Below are 9,965 nucleotides of genomic sequence, written 5' to 3' on the forward strand. Positions count from 1 at the left end.
TGGATGAAGCTGGAAACCATCATTCTCAGCAAACTAACACAAGAACAGAAAACCAAACACTGCGTGTTCTCACTCATAAGTGGGAGCTGAACAATGAGAACACGTGGACACAGGGAGGGGAACATCACACGCCAGGGCCCTGTTGGGCGGTGGGAGCGTAGGGGAGGGATAGCATTAGGAGAAATACCTAATGGAGGTTACGGGTTGATGGGTGCAGCAAACCACCATGGCACATGTATACCTATGTAACAAACTTGCACATTCTACACGTGTATCCCAGAATTTAAAGTATAATTTTAAAAAAATCTTTATTTAACCAATGTTCACAAGTAAATGTGAGATTGGAAATTCCAAGTGGTACACATTTCAGTATGTGCAGGTCAAACCCCCTTTTGTGCAAGGCCACATTGCCCAACTCCAAGGGTCTCTGTTCCCATAGAATCCAATATACTGGTTTCCCCTAGAGCTGTGTGATACATCAGCCCAGGTCTTGCAGTAGAACAACTTGGATCACTCTTGACAAGGAAGGAATGCCTCTCAGAAACCTCCCAATAGACTTTCACCTCTCATTGACAGGAAGTGGCTCAGTTACCCACTGCTGCCTCATTGGCGAGTGGACTAGAATCCCAGGATAATTGAGCAAATCAGGATTGACACACTTAGGGATAGTGAGGGCCCAGTCCCTCCCTGAAGCACACAGCACCCCAATGCAGAGGGAGCAAATCACTGGGTCCCCAACAGCATCTGCCACGCTTTGCTTCTGATCATCAGTTTCCGAAAAGATAGGTGTCCAGCATTGGCTGGAGAGCTCTGTAGAGTTGAGAGCATGAACTCTGGGGAGCTGTGAGCCCTCCACAGTCAAGAGGAGAATGAATCCATAATTGTTGGAGAAAAGAGCTCACAACTGCCATTGGTTTCCCACAGTTAGGGCCTATACCAGGAGCCTTCCCTGACTGGCTCAGGGCTGCCCCAGTGACCTGGCAGACAGGAGGCATCTGTGGAGGTCACATGGAAAGAATGCAGGCCTTCCAATTAGATGGGCCTGGAATCCTAGCTTTGCCGTCGACTAGCTGTGTGACTTTAGTAATGTCATTCAGCTTCTCTAGGCTTCAGTTTCAAAATGGAGGGAATAACATCTACTTTATAAATTGCTATGAAGATTTTTTTGGTAGTCAGATGAAATCTCCAGCACAAAATAGGTTCCCACTCAATGATTCTTTTTTTTTTTTCTTCTTACTCATTCAGATTATTTATTAAGAGCAAAAGTCGGGCTATCCCATCTGTGTGATATTGCAACAGGAACAGTCACATACATACTAAGGAGACCCCATAGAATTGAGAGCCTTTCAGCAGTACAGAGCCATAGATTACAAAGTTAAAACACAAATGATCCCCCAGATTTGGTAGGAAACAAGTACAACGTGAAGAGGCCTGGAATGGAAGGGCACTTACTTTTCAATAAGGCAGTTACAAAACGGGGGGAAAAAACCCAAAACCTCATACCCCAAAATATACTCTGATGAGTGTAGCAGACAATAGAAATGTAAAAGAGGGATCCTGTATAACCCTCTGTCATTGGCAAATGTGTTCATTAAGTGAAAGCAACTGAAGGGTTTGTGTTTTAAGTTGCAAGCTAGATGAAACAACTGATTGTAGACATTTCTACCTCAAGAACAGTTCATATCTTGCCTCAGGCTGGATTCTACCTCAAAACACCAGACCCACTTTACCATTTCTAACCATAAACTTGGAAACAGTCTATAATACAATGAAAGGAATAAAAAGGCACCCCTAAAGCACCATGCTTCCCAAGGTATGATCTTGAGTTCATCTGCCCTTCAGTTCGACTTCCCAGCTCAGTAACAGGGACCAGGAGCCAGGGCCAGCTGAATTATACAACCTCAAAGGATCGCCTGGAAGGCAGATGTCTGACCAAGAGATCACAGACCAAGCCCATTTCATGAGAATTTAAATGCTAGGACAATACTACATCTCCCACTAGGGCTTTTGAACCCTAGTTTTAAATTACAGGCTTGATCTGTTTTCCTCTACCACTCATTTTGCAAAACTCAACTGACCTAAATATTTCACTCAATCTTGAGTTCTGCAGGTCGGTCGCTGACAGCCAGGTTGGCCTTGGGAATTTCTGCTCAATTTTAAGTTCTCAAGAATCTGAGGGCAGCTGATTTAGACTGAATTAGTCATCCTATAAGTCAGAAGGAAAGAATGCTAGACAGGTCAAGAGGGCCAGAGGTTGGTTCTGATAATGCCATATGACCTCAGGCACATCTTTTCTCACTCAATGATTGTTAAACGTTGGTGTTCTAAGAATCACCTGAGAGTCTTGGCCGGGTTCTGTGGCTCATGCCTGTAATCCTAGCACTTTGGAAGGCTGAGGCAGGGGGATCACTTGAGGCCAGGAGTTCGAGACCAGCCTGGCCAACATGGTGAAACCCCGTCTCTACTAAAAAATACAAAAATTAGCCAGGTGTGGTGGCACACACCTGTAATTCCAGCTACTTCAGAGGCTGAAACGCAAGAATCACTGGAACCCAGGAGGTGGAGTTGCAATGAGCCAAGATTGTGCCACTGTACTCCAGGCCGGGTGACACAGCGAGACTCTGTCTCAAAAAAAAAAAAAAAAAAAAAAAAAAAAAAAGAGAATCACCTGTGAATCTAGTTAAACACGCAGATGCCTGGGCCTCCCACCCCAGACATTCTGCTTACCTGCATCTGGGTCCAGGAATCTGCATTTTTAACAATGGGCCCCAGGTGATTCTGATGTAAATGATCACTGGCCGCACACTGAGCCACGCTGCAGTAAACCACTGCTGCTGCTCTCAGGCAAAACCTGAGCATGGCGGATATCTCATGCAACAAGAAAATTCATCTTCATTTTAATTATCTCTCTATAATTAGCCTGTTCCATTAAAAATGATTAAGTCTGCAGTGCTTGAGGTACCCAATGACTCACTGGTAAAAGCTGAATTCCATCAGCATTCTCTGTGCACAAATCCGCCAGGCACATGAACCTCACGGGGGGAAGGGCTCCCCTCACCAAGGAAGAAAAGCAGCCTCCTCAACCTCTGCAGCCAAAATAAGACTCTTGCTAAAATTACTAAAGCATCACATTTCCGGCAGAGAACTTCCTTGCAGCCTCCAGCCCGGATTAGTGTAGAGTCAGGTCCCACCTGGCCCCATCATCCTGTCGGTTCAATGGACTTCCTGCCCAAGGAAAGGTAAAGTGCCCAGAAAAGCAAAGGTGAATCTCTCACTTCCCTCCCTTCCTCCCCTCACCACCACAACTGGCTCTGCTGGTGGCCTCAGGAGGATATAACACTATTTATTTCCTCTCTCCAGCCTCTTGGCCTCCAGCAGTAATAGCACTGCTAACTCTGAAATCTCTGCTGCTGCCTGTTATTGCAAAACCAGAATAGAAAACATTTTGCACACAGTGTGACTCGGAACAAAAGAGCAGGGAAGAGAAGAAACCCCCCAGCCAGCATCTGAGAGTGAGAAGGCATGTAAGGGTGATGGACAGAGGAGAGGACAGGGGAAGAGAGTTTGGGAAGGAAGCTATTATGGGTTCCTTCCTTCCAGGAGGAGAGGTTTGGGAAGGAAAAGGCAGAAGCAGCTGTGTTTGACTGTGTTCTGAATGCCATTGGGCTTCTCCTGCTTGGATAAGAAAGACTTGGCAGCAGTCAGGGTCATGAAGACTCGTGGTCAAGATGAGAGTGATCAGCGGTTCTTGTCCAAAAGGGCAAACCAAGAACAAAATGAAATGAAATGAGATGAGAGGCGATGGGAAGACCTTTGGGTCAAGTCCAGTGGTCCCCAAACCTGGCCTGTTGTCAGAATCACTTGGAGTGCTGGTTAAGGCACCAATTCCCGGGCACTGCTCTGACACTCTTCCCAGTGACTTGGATGATCGGGTGGATTTGGGAACCACAGGTGTAGTGTGGCTCAGGGGCTCCTGGCTGATGGTCTTTTGAGGCGATGGCATGTCTTCTGTAGATTCTTCAGAGTAGTCAATGGATTTTTCCACAATGCAATAATCACATTTGTAATGTGATTATTACATATGTAATGTACACATTACATTACACATATGTAATGTAATTTGTAATGTGATTATTACCTATGTAATTTGTTCCTCACAGCCAAGGCCATTGTAAGCTTTCCCTGAGTCCTACAACTCTGACTTCTGGGGCCTACATCACATCAAAGCCAAGAATATATCCATGGCCTACCTTAAGTAAAATTTTATAATCATACTTCGAAAATTTTTTGTTGGTCTCAGTAACTCATTTAATTTAAGATTAACAATCATTGCTTGGAGATCATCTAGATACTCAGGAATTTTTTCAAAGTGAACAACAATTAATCCACAGATAATTTGCTAATGTAATGAAGTTCCAAAAGCCCTAAATTTAGTGACTGAATGAGTGGAACTATGATGTTATATTTTTCAGATATTTAGTTAAATCCTCATTCATGTTGACTTTGAAGCTTTATTTGTATTTTTGGGTTTAGTTCTCTGTTGTAAATCTCAGTCATTTCTGTGAGCCTGTGGACAAGTCCGAGGCATGGTGACAGTACCATCTAATAGGCCAGACATCCCTGCCAACAAAGACGTTGTGAGATAATATCATTTTAGAGGTAAGAGGCCCATAGCCTAAGGCCTATGCAAAAAAAAAAAAAAAAAAACAACAACAACGCTAGGCTTAAGAGTGGAGACATCAAAGACCCAGTGTGTAATCAAAGCAGTAACAGATAAACAGAAAACTCCACAAGGCTCATTGTCCTTACCAAGATTTAACCATTTTACTTGAATAAATGCTCCTGGTATTATTGTAAGCCTTTGGTTAATTTTCTTGTTGCTTTTATGGAGACAGGATTTTCAGAGGTCCTTGCACTACCATTCCGAAGTGTTTCTCAGCATTATCTATTTTAATCATAAATAAGGCCAGGCATGGTGGCTCACACCTATAATCCCAGCACTTTGGGAGGTCAAGGCTGGTGGATCACTTGCGGTCAGGAGTTCAAGTGGCCTGGCCAACATGGTGAAACCCCATCTCTACTAAAAATTAAAAAAATTGCCAAGTGTGGTGGCGCATGCCTATAGTCCCAGCTATTCGGGAGGCTGAGGCAGGAGAATCGTTTGAACCCGGGAGACAGAGGTTGCAGTGAGCCGAGACGGCACCACTACACTCCAGCCTGGGTGATAGAGAGAGACTCTGTCTTAAAAAGAAAAAAAAAATTATACATAAATCTTGTCCTTTCAAGAGTAAGTTGGAAAAGTGGTCATGAAAATTAAATGATGCATTGTATATAAAACAACTAATCTAATGCCTATAATATGGTAAATGCTCGATATTGAAGACAGCAGCTATTCTTTTTATATGATCATGAGTGCTCCCGGCTGGCCCTAAGCAGTTTAGTGGCTGAGTAGCTGAGTTGTAGAGCAGGGACAAGACCACCCATCTTCTGACTTTCAGCCTATGCGCCTCTGTGAATGCACCATCATGCCCCATGATCTCACTGCAAATGAGCCGTAGTTTAAGAGGCTCTTCTTGCCTCTTAAATATATCATGCAATCTCCAGGTATAATCTTCAATATAATTTTAAGATATGACTCATGGAATGTATAATAAAATGTGTAAGATAATTTAATTCCAGCGATCACATGCAGATGAGTGGAGAAAGCCATGAGAAGAAAGCACATTCATTTTCTCCTGCTCCCAGTATTCACTGAAATGCAATCAACCTCCCCCTGGAACCACTCTTTCCGACACCCTGATTCCTCACCCAGCCCTCTCACGCCATGGAAGATGCATCTCCCCACCCTTGGAAGCGGAAAGGCTTGCGACGGCCCCCCCAGCACTTCAGCCCTCACTAGAATCAACAGGGATGATGACGGCATTTTCCCGGTTCCCTCTGGACTTAGTCTTTCTTTCTAACTTTAAGGAGGGTGGAGAACTTCTGCAATAAGCAAAGGAAGAAGGGTAGATAGGAAAGAGTACGTTTTGGAGTCAAGCAGATTTAAGTTCAAAGCCCAATTTTCCTATTTACTGGCTATGTGATTTGGATAAGCTATGAACCTCCCTGAGCCTCTGTCACACTCATCTACAAAAGAGGAATAAGATCACCTTTTTTTTGCTACGTTATTGGGAGACATAGAAGTTCTACATGTCAAGAACCTGGTATTCAAGAGGTGCCCAGGTAGTAGCAGCGATGGTCATCGTCACAGCCACATGTTGATAAAGGCTATGGCACTAGTGGGGAAAGAAGTCACTCATAGCTACACTGGAAGTCCAGGCCTGGGTTTTTGTATTTTGCTTCATTCTCTTCTTTAAATCCAAACCTAATAAACTCCCCTGCAGGCACGGAACCCTTTCCCGTGTATTAAATGACATTGTTGTTGCTCCCTCTGTAATTTGTGGAGCCAAAAAAAAGAAGACTTGATCCTTCATGGCCCTGTTTGATTTTAACCCAGGAAAAGTTGACTTGGAAAGTTTGGCATTTCCATTCTGCCCAGGGTGATTTTTCGCCTTCAATTTCACTTTCCTGGGCCAAGAAAGAGCAAACCACTGAAAGACTTCATGTTTTTCTTCTTTTAATGAGCCCAAGGACAAGAATGTGAAAGATTTACTTATAAATGGAAAAGCAGGTGAAAAACGCAGGCACAGTGTGTCCATGGTCAGATGCCCATCCTGGCTTCTCAAACTGAGAACTGCTGCACCCTAAGAGTTCCTGAAGGTATTACCTGGATCCAAAATTGCCCTTCTTCTCTTCTCCATTTGTGTATGTGAAAGCATGGAAAGAAATAAATTTAGAGAAAAATTTTCAATCCTGTTGTGTAAACACACTACATAAATGCTCTGTTATTCTTCATTAAAATCCGCTATCCCTGGAATTTTGGTTCTCACATACATATTAACACAAAAAGACAAATATAGAATCCAAAACAGGAATCAGTAAAAAAAAAAAGATTTAGAATGTTGGAATTAATCAATGGCATCCTGCAGATAGAACTCCAGGAATCAAATGTCCTGGAAGTGACTTTTTGTCGTTGTTAGGACTAGTCAAATGGACCAATGAGAATAGAAAAGGAATGGGAAGTTACTTAAAATTTACAATTAGTTATCCATTTCTGCATAATTCTTTTGTGAAGGCTTGCCACATGTGAAGAGCATTTTTCCTGAAAGTTGAGGTATTCAAAGATTGAGCTTGCATATATTTATGACACAACTTTGTTTCCCCTTAAAAAAAAACAAAAAACCTTAAAATGTAAATGTATAAAACAGTTACGTTGGGCAGTCTGTACCCTACAGGATGCTGGGCATAAAGGGGTTAACAGGTAATGATCCTGCGCTTCCATCACCAGGCAGAAGACTTCTTTCTGTCATTAAATGTTAAGTATCAAGCTGCCATATTTCTGCCCAGTGGAGTACTCTGTTTTCAGGAAGTTACTCTTTCAGCCAAATGGAGAGCAACCGGACACCCTCCCATCCTTATCCTGGGGCAAGACACAGATGGAGGGGGAGGCTGGCCAGAAAGAGAGGAAGGAGTCTTTGCAGGGGGTACAGAATGAGTGGCAGACATTTCTGCAGAGCTTTTTGGAGGGAGCCAGACTCTTACAATTAAAATCAGGAAAGACAGGCTGGGTGACAAGGCAAGACTTTTTCTCAAAACAACAAAAAAGTTAGGAAAGCTGTGATTTGAAGCTTGAAGGCTGAGCAAGTATATTCTCTAAGACAGTGGTCCCCAACCTTTTTGGCACCAGTGACCAGTTTTATGGAAGGCTGTTTTTCCACATGGTGGGTTGTGGGGTCAGAAGGTATGAAACTGTTCCACCTCAGATCATCAGGCATTAGGTTCTCATAAGGAGCTCACAACCTAGATCCTTCACATGCGCAGTTCCCAATAGGGTTCATGCTCCCATGAGAATCTAATGGGGCCACTGATCTGACAGAAGGCAGAGTTCAGGCGGTAATGCTTGCTTGCCCGCCGCTCACCTCCTGCTGTGCAGTCTGGGTCCTAACAGGCCATGGACTGGTACCGGTCTGTGGCCCCGAGACTGAGGACCCCTGCTCAAAGACAAAGAATAAAAACCCATATAGAGGAAAAGAATGCCCCCACACAAACCAGAACAGACCAGAAGGGGCCAGAGGAACCTGGACAAAGCATGTGGCTGTGTACATGCACACACAAACACACAAGACATTTTCACTGAATGAAAACAGTCTACTCTCTTAGTCATGCTTGACCAAATCGTCTCTTGCAGGAATAGTTCACATGTTTTTTAAAGCACTTGAAGAACTGAGATATTGCGAGCACAGAGGAGAATTCAGTGATCATCAAACCTTGTGAGCAGTCGAGTTTTCTGTTCCATCTTCATTCATATCAGCTTGCCATAAGTACAGGAGTAAAGATGTTGTGAAAAGTTATTCTTCTATTAACTCTGGCAATCATTGTATTAACTACTCATTTAAGGCACAGTGCAATACTGACTCAACATAAGCTTATCTTCAAATGATAAGGCCGCCTTGTGCTGTTACTAAGTGATACCTCATCAACACTTGCTATCAAGAATTGCTCATAACATAGGCCAGGCGTGGTGGCTTACGCCTATAGTCCCAGCACTTTGGGAGGCTGAGGCGTGCGGATCACCTGAAGTCAGGAGTTCGAGACCAGCCTGGCCAACATAGTGAAACCCCGTCTCTACTAAAAAATACAAAAAAATTAGCTGGGCGTGGTGGCGGGCGCCTGTAATCCCAGCTACTCTGGAACCTGAGGCAGGAGAATCGCTTGAACCTGGGAGGTGGAGGTTGCAGTGAGCTGAGATTGTGCCATTGCACTCCAGCCTGGGCGACAAGAGCAAGACTCCATCTTAAAAAAAAAAAAAAAAAAGAATTGCTCATAACAGAATTTGGTTAAATGTAACGGTTAATCATCATGAACTAAAAAACAAAGCAACGAAATTACTAATCCCCTATAAAGTATACTTATGGAAAATATGAATTATTTTTATTAGTTTTAAATAAATAAAACAATATTATTAATAATACCAAATGTTTATTGAGCCCCTATTATGTACTAAGCACTGTGTTAAGTAACTGATAGATGTTACCAATGTTAATCTTTACTAGGGCTCTTTGAGATGAGTTCTATTATTATCTCATTTTCCAATTAGGAAACTGAGTCTAAGAGAGGTTAAATAACTTGCCCACTTAGAGACAGAGTTCAGATTTGAACCCAAGCAGTCTGAGAATTGAATCAGAACTCTTAAACATAGAACCAAATAAGAATTTTGTTCTTTATTCTGTTAAATACAAAACATCATCATCCATCATATTAAATTCATGTTATTAATCTGAATTTTATTAGTTTTTTCATTTTGTTTTTATCGAATTTATAGATTTTTCTTGGTTTTATCATTGTATTAGATCTACCCGTATAAGGACTCCATATCTTGTTTTAGTTTTGATCATATTTAAGTAATATAATAAAAAAGAATTTAGGTCAACATTGGATATCTATGAGAAATATTTCCTTTAAAAGGGGTCTATACTTTACTTGTTTTACAAATGCCAATGTAAAATAAGAGAACTTCCCCTTACTTAAAACAAATTTATCTTCTGTCCAAGATAACTTTCTGAGTACTAAAGAATATTTTACCCAGGCTGGGCGTGGTGGCTCATGCCTGTAATCCCAGCACTTTGGGAGGCCGAGGCAGGCGGATTACAAGGTCAGGAGATGGAGACCATCCTGGCTAACACGGTGAAACCCTGTCTCTACTAAAAATACAAAAAAATTAGCCAGGCGTGCTGGCGGGCACCTGTAGTCCCAGCTTCTAGGGAGGCTGAGGTAGGAGAATGGCATGAACCCGGGAGGCAGAGCTTGCAGTGAGCGGAGATCGTGCCACTGTACTCCAGCCTGGGCGACAGAGCGGGACTCTGTCT

General features: G+C 42.9%; 1 protein-coding gene and 1 long non-coding RNA gene across 2 annotated transcripts in view; one reads left to right on the forward strand and one right to left on the reverse strand.

The window, feature by feature from the left end:
* Window positions 1-9,965, forward strand: part of SNX9 (sorting nexin 9) — a 290,347-nt gene that overhangs the window by 37,208 nt on the left and 243,174 nt on the right. The gene's annotated exons all lie outside the window — the stretch shown is intronic.
* LOC105536938 overlaps window positions 1,232-9,965 on the reverse strand; it is a 9,673-nt gene continuing 939 nt past the window's right edge. Inside the window, exons 2-3 of the long non-coding RNA XR_001005645.1 lie at window positions 9,202-9,206; window positions 1,232-2,294 (exon numbers count right to left, since the gene is read on the reverse strand). This is a non-coding gene — a long non-coding RNA (uncharacterized LOC105536938). The remainder of the gene's footprint in view (window positions 2,295-9,201; window positions 9,207-9,965) is intronic.

This window comes from Mandrillus leucophaeus, unplaced genomic scaffold (genome assembly GCF_000951045.1).
Source record: "Mandrillus leucophaeus isolate KB7577 unplaced genomic scaffold, Mleu.le_1.0 Scaffold166, whole genome shotgun sequence".
Classification (NCBI taxonomy): Eukaryota; Metazoa; Chordata; class Mammalia; order Primates; family Cercopithecidae; genus Mandrillus; species Mandrillus leucophaeus.